Below are 14554 nucleotides of genomic sequence, written 5' to 3'. Positions count from 1 at the left end.
GCCGTCAGCACAGAGCCCGACGCGGGGCTTGAACCCACGAACCACAAGATCGTGACCTGCGCTGAAGTCGGATGCTCAACCGACTGAGCCACCCAGGCGCCCACAAAAGCTTTTAATAAAAATAATAATAATAATAATAAAGTAAGCTAGAGTAAAGAATGTTATTAAGAAAGTCATAAGGAAGGGACAGCCTGGGTGGCTCAGTCAGTTGAGCGCCTGACTCTTGATCTCGGGGCCTGTGCCGTCTGCCCTCCCACACTCCCAGCTTGGCTCCCACCCTGTTTTCTGCAGTTTTAAGTCAACCTCACTCTTCAATTGCCGCCAAAACACCTGCCTCCGCAGACCAAGTCCACCACTTACTGACTGTGGAACTCTGGGCCGCAGGGTCACCGTCCCTGTGCCTCAACTTCCACATCTGCCAAGTGGGACCCCGACGGGCTGCTTCCTGGGGCCAGGTGAGGGGAAATGCCAAAAGGCCGGTGAAGTGCTTGCAACGATGCCCCGCACGTCGTAAGCGCTCAGTGAATGTTCATCATTGTTCCTAACAGAACGAAGATGAAAATGGGGCCTTTCCCTCAGCCCGTTTCTTCCTTGGGAAATGGAGCTGAAAACACTGGAAAGACAGGGAAGGTCACACCACATGGGGTCCTCCGTGAAGGCTTGGGGGGAAATCGGGGGAAGGGAACACGGGAATTCTTTGGACGACTCTCGCCACCTGCCTGTAAGTCTGAAATGATGTCAACATAGGAGTTCAAGAGAACAGGGAATTGTCGTGAGGCCCCAGAGGCAATAAATGGGAAGCTTGTCACTTTGCATACGGTTTCGTTATTCAAATTCACCTGCCCCGCGCTATGCAGCCTTTATCGGCTCTGTGTCCGGCCTAGGGAGGAGCCTGGAGACCCCCAAATAATAAAAACCCAGTCCCTTCACCCAGGGGGTTCCCAAGTGTGGCTTCAATACAAATTCAGCTCACATCACATCGTAACTCACTCGTTTTAAGCCCATCTCTCAGGTTTTAAAGGAGTGGTAAAGATGAATAAAATTGTTCAATAAGAGGTGTAGATTTACAGAAAAACGGGTAGTGCAGACCGGTCCCACACACCTCCCTTCCATGAGCATGACTTCCCCTGTTACTAGCGTCTTGCCTTAATGTGGTGTATTTGTTCCGGTTAGTGACCGATATTTACGCAGTTGCTATTAACTAAAGTCTGCAGTTTACGTCCCGGTTCACTCACTCCGTGACACTTTTGACAAAATCGGGTTTGGACAAATGCGCGATGACTTGTGTCTGCCAGGATAGAGCAGCGTGAACCCTAGAAGCCACTGATCTATTTACTGTTCCTGTTTAGTTTTCCGCACTTAGAATACGCTTTTAGGATTCCTCCTTGTCTTTTGGGGGCTTGATGGTTTTCTTTTTCTTTTTCTTTTTTTCTTTCTTTCTTTTTCTTTTTCTTTTTCTTTTTCTTTTTCTTTTTCTTTTTCTTCCTCATTCTCTTTTTCTTTTTCTTTTTCTTCTTCGTTCTCTTTTTCTTTTTCTTTCAGCACTGAATACTATTCCGTCGTCTGGATGTATCACATTTTATCCAAATCAGTCTTGGGCGGTTAGGAATAAAGCTGCTTCAAGCCCTTGTGCGCAAGTTTTGTGTGGACATGTTTTCAACTCCTTTGGGCAAATACAGAGGAGTGCGATTGCTGGATCACATGGTTAGAGAATGTTTCTTTTTGCACGAAACTTTCAAACGCTTTTCCAGAGTGTCCCTACCGGTGTGCATTTCCAGCAGCAATGAACGAGGCTTCTGCTGCTTTGCATTCTTGCCAGCGTTTGGTGTGGTCAGTGTTTTTGCATTTTAGCTAGTCTGGTAGGTGTGTACTGGCATATTATTGTTATTTAAAAAAAAAAAAAATTTAATGTTTATTTATTTTTGAGAGAGAGAGAGAGACAGAGAGACAGAGCCAAGCAGGGGAGAGGCAGAGAGAGAGGGAGACACAGAATCTGAAGCAGGCTCCAGGCTCTGAGCTGTCAGCACAGAACCCGAGCAGGGCTCGAACCCACAAACGGCGACTTCGTGACCTGAGCCATAGCCAGACGCCTGACCAACTGAGCCACTGAGCGCCCCCTATCATTGTCATTTTAATTTGCAATTCCCCTAAGGACATACTGTGTGGAGCATATTTTAATATGCTTATTTTTCATCTTTTAGGTTACTGATTTTAGAGTTTTCTTTATTTCGGGGCACCTGGGTGGCTCAGTAGGTTGGGGGACAGACTTCGGCTCAGGTCATGATCTCATGTTCCGTGAGTCTGAGCCCCATGTTGGGCTCTGTGCTGACTGCTCAGAGCCTGGAGCCTGCTTTGGATTCTGTGTCTCCCTCTCTTGTGTTCTATCAAAAATAAATAAACATTTTTAAAAATCTAGTTTTATTTCTTTTTTTTTTTAATTTAGAATGTGAGGGGGGTGCTGGGGAGAAGGGCAGAAGGGGAGAGAGAGAGAGAGAGAGAGAGAGAGGGAGAGAGAGAGAATCTTAAGCAGGCTCCACGCTAAGTGTGGGCTCGATCCCACAATCCTGGGACCATGATCTGATCTGAAATCAACAGTCGGATGCTCAACCGACTGAGCCACCCAGGCGCCCCAAGATTTCTTAAGTTCTAGTATCTGTGTTCAATGCTGTAGATTTCCCTCTAAGCACCTCTTTCACCACACCTCACAAATTTCGGTAAGTTATGTTTTTATTTTCATTTATTTAAAAATATTTCAGGGGCACCTGGGTGGCTCTCAGTTGGTTAAGTGTCCGACTCTTGATTTCAGCTCAGGTCATGATCTCAGTCGTGAGATTGAGCCCTGCATCGGGCTCTGTGCTGACAGTGTGGAGCATGCTTGGGATTCCCTCTCTCTCTCTCTCTCTCTCTGCCCTTTACCACTCATGATTGTTCTCTCTCTCTCTCTCAAAATAAATAAACTTTAAACAATAAAAATAAAATACTTAAAAAATTTCTTCTCTGATGTATTCTTTGATCTATGTGTGCTTTTTCTTCTCCAATTATTTTGGGATTTTCCAGGTTGCTTTCTATTATTGATTTCTAGTTTAATTCCGTTGTAGACTAAGTATGTATTTTATATGATTTCTAATCTTTTAAATTTGTTACAGTTACTTTACAGTCTAAACTGTGGTCTGTCTTGGTGAATGTCCCATGTGAGCTTAGAAGAAAGTATAATCTTCTGTTGTTAAGTTATGTGAATGTCCATTAGATTCAGTTGATTGATAGTGCTGTTCGATTTAGCTATATGCTTACTGAGTTTTGCTTAATGGATCTGTCAATCACTAAAAAAAAAAAAAGGTGTTGAAGTCTCCAACTTCCAATATTATTAAGATCCAAAGATATTATTACCCAAATAATAGTGGATTTGTCTATTTCTCCTTGCCGTTCTATCAGTTTTTGCCTTATGTATTTTGACACTCTGTTGTTAGGTGCATATACATTAAGGGCTGTTATGTCTTCTTGGAGAATGGACCCTTTTATCATTTTATAATTTCCTCTTTAATCCCTGCTACTATTCCTTGTGCTGAAGTCTGCTTTGTCTGAAGTTAATACGGCTACTCCAGCTTTCTTTTGATTAATGTTAGCATGGTATACCTTTCTTTATCCCATTAGTTTTCATTTAAGCGCATGTATACAATTAAGATGGGTTTCTTGTAGGGGCACGTGGATGGCTCAGTCAGTTAAGCATTCAACTTTGGCTCAGGTCATGATCTCACAGTTTGCAAGTTCAAGCCCTGTGTCAGGCTCTGTGGACAGCTCAGAGGCTGGAGTCTGGAGCCTGCTTCAGATTCTGTGACTTCCTCTTTCTCTTCCCCTCCCCCCCTTACACACTCTCTCTCTCTCTCAAAAATAAACATAAAAAAATTTTTTTAATGGGTTTCTTGTAGACAAAATGCAGTTGGGTCTTACTTTTTAATCCACTCTGACAGTCTCTATATTTTAGTTGGTGTATTCAAACTATTCAACTTTAAAACGTTTATCAGTATAATTGGGCTAATATCTAGCATGTTGGTAACTGGTTTGTATTCATTGCACTTTTTCTTTGTTTCTTAAAAAAACATGCTCTTTTTCTGATTTTTCTGGTCTTCACTGAGCATTTTATAGAATTAAGTTTTCTCTCCTCTCTTAACATATAAATTATACTTCTTTTTTTTTTAAAGTTTACTGATTGTCATAGAGTTTTGCATACACATTTGTCATACATATTGCAATATGTATTTACAATGTAATCTAAATTTATTTTCGAGCAACACTGTGTTGTGTTACAGGTACTACAAAGTTTTCCCAATTCCTCCCTCCCATTCCCTGTAACTTTGTTGCCATTCATTTCACTTATTCGTATGTTATAATCACCCAACACGATTATTACTTTGAATAGCTATATATCACATCAGTTCAGGGTTTTTCGTACAATTTTATTTTTATTTTCCTTAATTTATCGCTTCTCCGACACTCTTCTTTATGTAGATCTGAGTTCCTAACATTATTTTCTTTCTCTCCAAAGAACTTCTTTTAACAATTCTTGGGAGGCAGGTCTATTGGCCACAAATTTCCTTGGTTTTTGTTTGTTTGAGAACATCTCCTTCACTTTTGAGGGGTAATTTCACTGGATGCTAAATTCTAGGTTGGTGGCTTTTATCTTTTTTTTTTTTTTAGTGTTTTTTTTTTTTTTTTGACAGAGGGGGGGGGAGGTGATAGCATGCACTCGGGGGGGGGGGGGGGGGGGGGGGGTTGCGGAGAGAGAATCCCAAACAGGCTCCACACTGTCAGCCCTGAGCCTGACTCCGGGCTCAGTCTCACGAACCGTGAGATCACGACCTGAGCGGAAATCAAGAGTCGGAGGCTTAACCAACTGAGCCACCCAGGTGCCCTGGTGGTTTTCTCTTTCAATACTTTGAATACTTCATCCCACTCTCTTCTTGCTAGCCTGGTTCTGACAAAAAGTCTGTTTCTTTATAGATAAGGGGTTTCCCCCCCACTTGCTCCTTTCAAGATTTCTTCTTTGTCTTTGGCTTTCTGCAGTTTGAATATGGCATGCCCAGGTACAGATCCTTTGATATTTATCTTGCGCCTGGTATTCTTTAAGCTTCCTGGATCTGTTCTGCAGTGTTTGTCGTTAGCGTAGAAGATTCTCCACCGTAGCGGGGGAGCTAAGCACGTCAAACATTCCTTCTGTTCCTTTCTCATTTTCTTCCCCTTCTGGTTTTCCCCTTATGTGTATGCAGCGCCTTTTCAGTGACACCACAGCCCTTGAATATTTTCTCCCTTTTTTTTCTTTTTTCAGTCTTTTTCTGTCTGTATTTCAGTTTGGGAAGTGTCTGTTGACAAAACTTCAAGCTCCCTGGGCTGTGTCCAGCCAACTCACATGCCCACTAAGACCGTTACTCATCTCTGTGTGGCGTATTTTTTTTTTTCCCTGACGGTCCTTTCTGAGTCCTCCATAGAGTGTCCTTTTCTGTGCTTCCACATCGTCTACTTTCTCTGTGAGGTGCTTTACTATCTATCCGTTTGTAGTTACTGTCGGATTAAGTCTCGAACCTGGATCCTCTCTGCCTCTGAGAGTTGCTTTGTCTTCTCAGGCTGTGTTTTTTTTCTTGCCTTTACAGCGTATCTTGGAAATTTCTGTGGAAAGCCGGACCCGATACAGCGCATAATAGGAAACAAGATAATTAGGTTGCTAATGTGAGGTTAATCTGGCGAGAAGCTGGCTGTGTTTGATATTTGCTGTAGCTGTAGGTACTGACGGCTTTTGTTTTCTCCTGTTTCCTTTTTTTTTTTTTTTTTTTTTTTTAACCCTCTGTGGTCTTTGGGTTTCCCTAAGAACTCCTTAGTAAATAAAATCAGTCTTTCTATTCTCAGTCGTACTCCACCGGTACACTGGAGCCCGTGGATAGGGTGTCAGGGTGTCAGAGAAGCCATCTATAACTTGTAGGACCTGAGTTCCCAGTCTGACCTTCAGAAGCATTTCTTAGACTTTTTTTTTTTTTCTTGCCTTACTAGAGATGGGAAGGCTAGATGAGGCTGGAGTTGTCTTAATTTCCCTTTTCTCAGCTCAGATGTGGCCCTGGAAGCCTCCCTGAGAGGGCGGGCCTTTGTTATGGAGAATGCTTTCTGCATATTTTAGAAGGGTTACTTCCCCCTCTCCCTACCCCCAGACAGGAGGGGATTTCTGTCTGGTGTTAACTGAGAATGTGCTAGGCTCCTCGAAGTAAAATCTATGAAAGTACGGGGTCCTTCTAAGACTGGGCCCCCAGGATTTATCTCCCGAGCTAGTTCAGTCGACTTCCTGCAGTTTATCAGAATTACCATGTAAGTGTGCCTACCGATTATTAGCCAAGGTGGTTTCTGCACCTGGTAAGCTGGTCTTCTTAGCTGTGAATCTCTGTGTTCACCTTGTCTCTCCAGATTTCGGGGTGGCGGCACGCCCCATGACCTCCATTCCCTGAAGGGTCTACGGAACGTCCTCGGTCTTCACTTTGTTCAGCTTCTCTCCTGTGAGGGTGGCAGCGATGATGTCCAAGCGCTTTCCGTGGCAGAGCTGAGACTCCGAGTCCTGTCCTCCAAGTTCTAAACCTCGTTGCCTTCCTTTGTTTTCCCTGGAAGCAGACTCTGAGACTAGGATTCTCATGCCAGCAACTTATCTCCACGGCGATCCCAGGAAAACCCGAGAGAGGTCTGGGAAGCACGACTGGGAAGGGAAAGAGTGAACACCGTCTGCATCACTAAGTGGGTAGTCCCTGTGGCCAACTGAGGCTTAGCTGTGCCGCAGAACTCTTGGAAGAGGGGACCGAGCACGGTAAAGTCATCTCACCAAGGGGGAGGGAGCTGGGGTATTTATACGCCTCCTCCTCCCAGTCACTCGCCCAGAGCCCCAGAGGGTGGAAGTAGGAGAAGGACCAGAGGGGGTGCTGAGCAGGCTCCAAAAGCCAGGAGACAAGCCCCCAGGCAGAGCTGCGGGTGCTGGAGGTCAGAGGTCAGGAGGTGGCAAGGCTGACTGGACCAAGGCCAAGGCAGGAGGGGAGTAACTGCCACAGGGTTGCTCTGCCTCTAGAATGAGGAATACTGGGGTCCGTGGGCGGCTCAGTCAGTTACGCAGCCGACCTCAGCTCAGGTCATGGTCTTGTGCTTCATGGACCCAAGCCCCGCGTCGGGCTCTGTGCTGACGGCTCAGAGCCTGGAGCCTGCTTTGGATTCTGTGTCTCCCTCTCTCTCTGCTCCTCCCCCGCTCGCGCTCTCGTGCTCTGTCTCTCTCTCCCAAAAATAAACACTAAAAAAGTTAAAATTAAATGAGGAATTACTTCCTTTGCTGAGCAGACCCCACTCTGATTCTTCGGAGAGCAAACCGCTGTAAGTTTTAGGATCTGAAGAGAGAAGAGCGTTTCAAAGCATTGGTCAGCTGTCCTCTTAATTCTCCACCCAACACAGTGCTTTACCGTCTGTTTTTTTTTTTTCTAGGTCTCTGTCATTGGTACGTAGATGTGACATTAAAACACGTCCAATCATTTATCTCCCTCCCAAAAGATGGACTCTAGTTCCCCTCTCCTACTCGTGACCTGGCCTCAGTGGGCCTCTTCTTTTTTCTTTCTTTCTTTTTTTTAACGTTTATTTATTTTTGAGAGACAGGGAGAAACCGAGTCAGAGTGGGGGAGGAGCAGAGAGAGAGGGAGATACAGAATTTGGAGCAGGCTCCAGGCCCTGAGCCCGATGCGGGGCACGAACCCGCGAACCGTGAGATCATGACCCGTGCCAAGGTCAGACGCTTAACCAGCCAAACCACCCAGGCGCCCCTCAGTGGGCCTCTTCTAATAAATAGGATGTGGTGGAAATAGGATGCAGTGACTTCTAAGGTCCTGCTTCTACTAGGAATGCTCGCTCGCTCTCTCTCCCTCCCTCCATCCCTCTATCTCCCTCCCTCCCTCTCTTTCTCTTAACTCACACCTTGGGATCCCTGAGCTGACACGTGGGAAGTCCAGTTACACTGGAGGGAGCATATGGGCCGTCCACATAGAGATACAGTGAGAAGCCCAGGGAGCCCCAGCTGTTTGGAACTTTCCAGCCCAGGTCCAGATGTGAGCGAGCGAGTCATCAGCTGATTCTAGAGCCATCCCAGCTGACACCAAGGGGAACGGAGATGAGCTCAACTCACCAAACTCCGACAAAATCGCAAAAATCATGTGCAGAATAAATGTCGCTGTTGTTGTAACCTGTCGCCAAGTGGAGCAGAGACCCGCTGTCCCCACTGAGCCCTGCCAGATTGCAGACTCGTGGGGCAAAGTAAATGCCACAAAATTCGGGGATGGCTTGGCACGCAGCCATAGTACCTTGACATATAACCGTGACACTCAACCCCCCACGTTCTTCCTTGCTGATGGAACCCAGACTTTATCTGGGGGCAGCGATGTACCCTGCCTGATTCCGCCAGTCATGGCAATCCCGTTCTAGCTTCGTCAGCCTCCTTTGTCCTGCGGGGGCAGGGCGGGGGGCAGGGGGTAGGCTGAGTAACCCAGTTCTGCCAGTGAAACACAAGCGGGAGTCTGTGGGGAGGAAGCCTCTGGGAAAATGTTAGCATTCCTGATGGCAGTGGTCTTCCAGCTGCAACCACAGAACGTCTTGCCCCCGCGAGAGGGGGGTCAAGACAACCACATTTGTGGGAGCCCTGACATCTGTGAACAAACTGGCAACAGCCAGTATCTGGAATTCTTGGAAGGTGAGAGGGAATTCACGGACGTCTTCGAGCAGTTGAACTACACCAGCTGTGGCCAAGCTCCAGCCTGCCTTTACTAGGAGAAACTTGAAACCTCTGTTTATGCTTTCGTTGCCTGGTTTGGGGGGAGGAGGGGGTTGGTTTTCTGTCTGGTTTTGTTTTAGTTCTACAGGACGGCCCCTGTGGGATCGTTTCGAGAGTGAGAGCCATCTGGAACCTCTGAGCTGGCGTGGCTCTTTGGTTTTGGCGGGTAAGGACGGAGGGAGAGCCCACGACCCTGAGCCAAGTTCTGTGGACATAGCCAGGAGACTGTGTCGAAGGGGCTGAGCGTTGGTCCTTTTGGCCGTCGCCTTTGGGGCAGGGTGACATCCAGTCGTGCCCCAGTCGGGTGGTCTCCATAAACAAGCTTTCTCTAGAAGAAAACAATGATGGTGATGGTGATGGTGGGGATGACAGGTATGGGGGGGCAGGGACGTTGATGACGATGTTGGTGGAGATGATGATGGTGGTTAAAAAGGTGATGGTAAGTGGGGGCGACGGTAACGTCAATGATGATGTTGGTGATGGTGGTGGGGATAATGACGGGATGGTATTAAGAGCCGATACGTACAGGGTGGCTCAGTTGGTTGAGCATGTGACTCTTTTTTTTTTTTTTAATTTTTTTTTTTAACGTTTATTTATTTTTGAGACAGAGAGAGACAGAGCATGAACGGGGGAGGGTCAGAGAGAGAGGGAGACACAGAATCCGAAACAGGCTCCGGGCTCCGAGCCGTCAGCACAGAGCCCGACGCGGGCTCGAACTCACGGACCGCGAGATCGTGACCTGAGCCGAAGTCAGCCGCCCAACCGACTGAGCCACCCAGGCGCCCCGAGCATGTGACTCTTGATTTCGGCTCAGGTCACGGTCCCAGGGGTGTGGGATCGAGCCCCACGTGAGGCTCCATGTGTGGAGCCTGCTTTGGATTCTCTCCTTCCCTCTCCCTCTGCCCCTCCCCCCCCCCCCCCCCCGCCCCCCCCCCCTCTTTAAAAAAAAAAAAAAAAAGACATTAGGGATTACATATGGAATTACCTATTACAAAAGATCCTAGATAGTAGTGTGGCACTTTATGCCAGACCCTGTTGTAGCCCAATATACCTACATACTAATTCTGGAAGCTCTAGGACTTAGGTGCTATTCGTCCCTTTTTTAAAACAGGCGCAGAGAAGGTCAGTAACTTGCTCAAGATCTCGTAACTCGTCAGTGCTGAGCGTGCATGCCCTTTCTCGGAAGAGGGAACCATCTCCCAGGAGCCCAACAGACATTACGTACCCACTTTGCTGGTTGCAATGGTTATGATCTGTCATCTGGGAGGAATGTACACGGGGCTGAAGAACAATAGACTCCTTACTTGGCTGATTTCCTGGGGGGGGGAGGGGGAGGGAAAAGTCCTGAATTACCCTGGTCTTGGGGTGTCTTCATCCAGGCCACCACCAACCCAGCTGTCGGAGTTCACAAAGTTGAATCAATCTCTCTCCCCCCCCCCCAATCAAGAATCCCTCTGTAGCTCCCCGTTGCTGAAGGGTTAAACCAGAGTTTCTCAATCTCAGCTCTGTTGACATTTTGAACCGGATAGCCCCCTGCCGTGGGCGGCTGTCCAGTGCATTGTAGAATATTTAGTGGCACGTTTGGCCTCTTCTCACTAGATTCCAGAAACATCCTCCCAGCTGTGACCATCATCATGTCTCCATATGTTGCCAAATGCCCCCTTGTTGGGGGAGGGGGAATCACGTGGCCCCCGCTTTAGAACCCCGGGGTTAAGGGAAACAGGCTTCCCACCTATAGAAAGCGATTTGACCACAGGTCTTAGAAGACCCTCCCAGCAGACAGTGGGCTCCCCAAAGGGTGGGGTCCCAGCCTTACTCCTTGTTTCTAGTCCCTTGAGGTTGATCTGTAGCTCGTAGCAATGACGACTCAAGAAATAGTGCTCAGTTCAGGCGTAACCAGACTGTGGTCAGGGATGAAACTGTGCAAACAGGGAGCATGGGGAGTACTGAGGAGGGGCGGGGGGGCCTCCAGAAGAGGTCCTAAGGACATCTCTGAAGAGGAGAGGCCTGCAGTTGGAAGCAGAGGAGCCTTCTGGCGGAGGCAGAAGGGAAGACGGGCATCTGAGGCACAAAAGGCAGCGAGGGGCGTTCAAGTCCACCCCGGGGAGTGCCGCGGTGGGGTGAGCCGTGCGGCTCAGGCGCTGTTACAAAAAGATCTTGAACACTAGGATTGGGTGACGTGGAGCCTCGAAGAATTCCAAACCAAGGCATGAGAGGCCCCGCCTTGGCTTTTAGAATAACCTCTGTCTGTGGCAGCTGTGTGGATGGAGACACAGCTGGGGACCAGCTGGGACAATAATCCAAGTGAGAGCTGGGGCCCAGTGGAGGGGAGAGCAGAAGCCAGGGTCCTCCCATTTCCTTGTGCGTAAATTCTGAGCCTTTCCAAGTGTGTAAAGGCAGATGGAAAATTTCCAGCCCCTAATAAGAGGTTAGTAATAGAACTTTCTTCCCCGTCAGCTCTGCACCGCGGTTTACGCGGTTCCTGGGCTAGCTGTGCGTTTCCTCCTTTCCTCAGGCTGGGAAAGCATCTTCTTCCGTAAGGACCTGATGCCTCCTCACTGGAGAATTCTTGAGCCCGAGACAGAGGCTCCCTCCTCAACAGGGCTGAGGGCATGTTACAATTCGTTTGTTTTCTCTGTTAGACAGTGAGCATTTTGAGGCTATGACTTTTGTCTTGCCCATTGATTCCTGGAACCAGTATTGAATGGGCACCTGCTACGTGCCAGGCACTGGGATACGGCTGTGAACACCTGTCTTGTATCCCGAGCACCCACAGAGGGCCCGGTGACTGAGTGAGTGAATGAGTGAGAATGAACGGAGAGTGGGGCAGGAGAGGAAGGCTGAGGCCTGGAGAGGTTCCGTGAGTTACCCGTGACTGTCGGGCAGGAAGTGGCCGAGGAGGAGCTGAAGCCCCAGACAATGAAAGAACATGGAAACCAGGGCTTGGCACACAGTGGGGCTCCATTCCGGGTGCTGTCCTGTGAGGTTCTCTGTTTTCCCAGAGCTGCCCCCACCTTCAGCAGGACCAGGCATGGCTTTGCCTCTTCAGCTGGTTGATCAAAGACGTAGGAACTATGCGCATGTTTGTGGGGGGTGTGAGTGGCTTGTCTCCCACACACACTTGTCCCCATGCTGCAAAGTAACGGCCTGCTTTCCCTCCGGGGATCTGCCCACCCTCAACTCTCCATGCACATGCATGCACGGGACTCGATGCCCAGCCTAGGATGGGAACGTGTGGTCCAGACCTCTGTCATTCAGTGGACCTGGTGCCACGGGCCTCAAGGCCACAGAGCTTGGTCAGGGGGCAAGCATGTGACCCGAGTGCCCTCCGCGCGTGTCCCAATCGGGCTGAGCTTCAGGGCTATGGTGGGCCTCTGGGACAAGAGCACGTACACCCTTTGGCAACTGGACGCGAGTGCGGAAGGTGCAGATTTTAACTTCGTTGCCTTTGGGTGCCATCAAATAACCACCGGGTGAGGTCCTTTCTATCAATGGAAACCCACAGAAGGAAGTCAAGAGACGGAGAAAGAGAGAGTGAAATTACATCCCGGTGTTCGATGTTTCTGTCTGAGCTCCCGGATCCAGCCAGGTCGGAAGCCAGCAAGATCTCCCCCTACCTACATTTTGGTTATTTTCTCAAGCCAGTCTATTGGATTTACAGTCTTAACTCTTGTGGTGCTTTACTGGCTGCTCAGCCTGTAGCAGGGAAATCTTGGTACTGGTTAGTCCCCGGTGGGAGGAAGTAAGAACGCAGCATGGAAAAGCTGTCGACAGGGTGACCTCCCCCCCTCCAACATTGTGGCTGTTTTGCAAGAAGAAGGCAGTAGAACACCAGACCCTTTGAACAAGGGACAAGCCAATGTATGTGCTGCATTCCCAGAGTATATTTCCTAAACGGGGTGGCCTCCTGGTTCCAGACTTTCTTTTTGGGTCTTCTCGCAGACTCTGGCACAATCAGTGCTTCCTGTCCTTGGTGACGTCCTTCACTCCTCCTTGAGTGCTGTCCCTGTCTTTAGCTCAACTTACTTCTGGCTGATTCTCCTACCTCCTCCTTGTCTCGGGACACTCAGAGATGCCTCTGGAAATGTCACTCCTCCAGACCGGACTCAGCCCTGTAGCTCTCATTTCTTGGAAATTCACCATGTGCCCAGTGCCGTGTAATCAACTGAGGCCCAGAGAGGTGGGGTGACTTGCCCCAGGCCTCACAGCTAGTGAGTGGGGAAAGCGAACTATACCCTGTACCTCCCCTACTCCACAGCCCGTGCCTTTAACCGCTCTGGGATTCTATCCAGAGGCTCTGTACCTATGGGCTTCCTTGCCTCGAGGGCAGGACCCAGACCAAAATGAACTCCTGTCCTAACCTGAGACCTGTTTTTCCCACCATAGTAGATGCTGTCAACGCCCCGCCCCTAACCCCTAGCACTTACCAGTCCAGCTTCTGGATGCAAGCACCAGTGACTCGACCCAAGGACATTCTCTGGCCACGGGAGACAGCTTAGCCCGTGCAGAGGGCGAGGAGAAGTGTCAGAGACTTAGGGCCCACGGAGGCAAGTCGCAGCCAATGGTGATTGGAATTGGCAGGTAAATCGCCCAGTTTCTTGCATCCCAGGTCATTTGTCAGGAACAACTTGAAGGCATGCTCTGTGGTGTCCCAGAGGCTCCAGAGGGACGGAGCTTGGTCCCCCAGCATTAACCTGCTCACTAACGCTCCTGCATGGGCTCCCTTCCCTCCCCCATCACTTCCCCGCCCTCTCACAGTCTTTTCGGGGATCCCTTCACAGATACATTGTGTTCCAGTCCCTGTCTCAGAGACTTCTGGGGCTACCTAACCTAAGTCAGCCACCTTCTGTAGCATCCTTGATAGTCCTCCGGTGAGCCACCCTCCCTGAACCTCAGTCCATATAAATTAGGTAGGATTGACTCCACCCCAGCTCAAAAGTGGGCAGGTGACTCAGGAGGGGCCAATCAGAACTCTGTGGTCCCTTAGCCTTAGTGATTTGGTAAGAGACTGGGCATGTGACTCATTGGAGCCAGAGAGACTCTGAGATTCTTCTGGAGCTGCTAAAATAGAGAGTTCACCTGTGCTGTCCACAGGTGTCTCACCCGTGCCACCTGGAGGATGTGGGGCTGGAGCCCTGGCAGCCATCTTGCATGAAACCAGCTTACTGCATCTGAATACACAAAGACAGAACATATGTTGTAGGCAGTTGCAATGATGGTCTCTCTTAACCCTCCCTAGACACCCTCCCTGACGTGTAACTTACGGGTGCCTCTGACTTGGACTCCAAGCTCCACCATGTGACTCGTTCTGGCCAGTAGGATGTTAGCAGATGTGATGGGGGAGGCGGGGTGCGGAAGCGTGGTTTGCTTCCAAGATTGGATTTATTTGCATTTCTGCCCTTGCCACGAGGATGCCTCAAGCCTGGGCCCACGCACAGGATAAGAGATAATGTGGAGTAGAGTTGCTTCATCTGTCAAGCCGTGACCAGTCTAGATCGGCCATCAGCCAGCCATGCCCAGACATGAAAGAGCCCAGCCAAGGCCAGCAGAGTCACCTGGCCAACCATTGTCCCGTGGGCAGCATTCCTATAGCAGTATGTAATTGATGCAATTCTCAGTTAAATTAGCAAGTTGAAGCCATACAGAAAAGCTTAAAAAACTGAGTGAAAATCACCTCAAATCTCAGAGGTGGCCCCTGGTGACATTTTAGTGACCATCTCTCCGGTG

At 49.0% G+C, this 14554-nt stretch overlaps 1 long non-coding RNA gene across 1 annotated transcript; it reads right to left on the bottom strand.

The window, feature by feature from the left end:
• Window positions 1–8306: 8306 nt before the first annotated feature.
• Window positions 8307–14410, bottom strand: LOC125927990 (uncharacterized). Its single transcript, XR_007459519.1, has 3 exons — window positions 13255–14410; window positions 10053–10143; window positions 8307–9155 (listed from the first exon to the last, which is right to left on the bottom strand). It is a non-coding gene; the product is annotated as an uncharacterized LOC125927990 (long non-coding RNA).
• Window positions 14411–14554: the final 144 nt, after the last annotated feature.

The sequence above is a fragment of the Panthera uncia genome, chromosome E3 (genome assembly GCF_023721935.1).
Source record: "Panthera uncia isolate 11264 chromosome E3, Puncia_PCG_1.0, whole genome shotgun sequence".
NCBI classification, from domain to species: Eukaryota; Metazoa; Chordata; class Mammalia; order Carnivora; family Felidae; genus Panthera; species Panthera uncia.
Note: the sequence above shows the minus strand (reverse complement) of the source record. Positions and strands in the feature narration are given on the sequence as shown.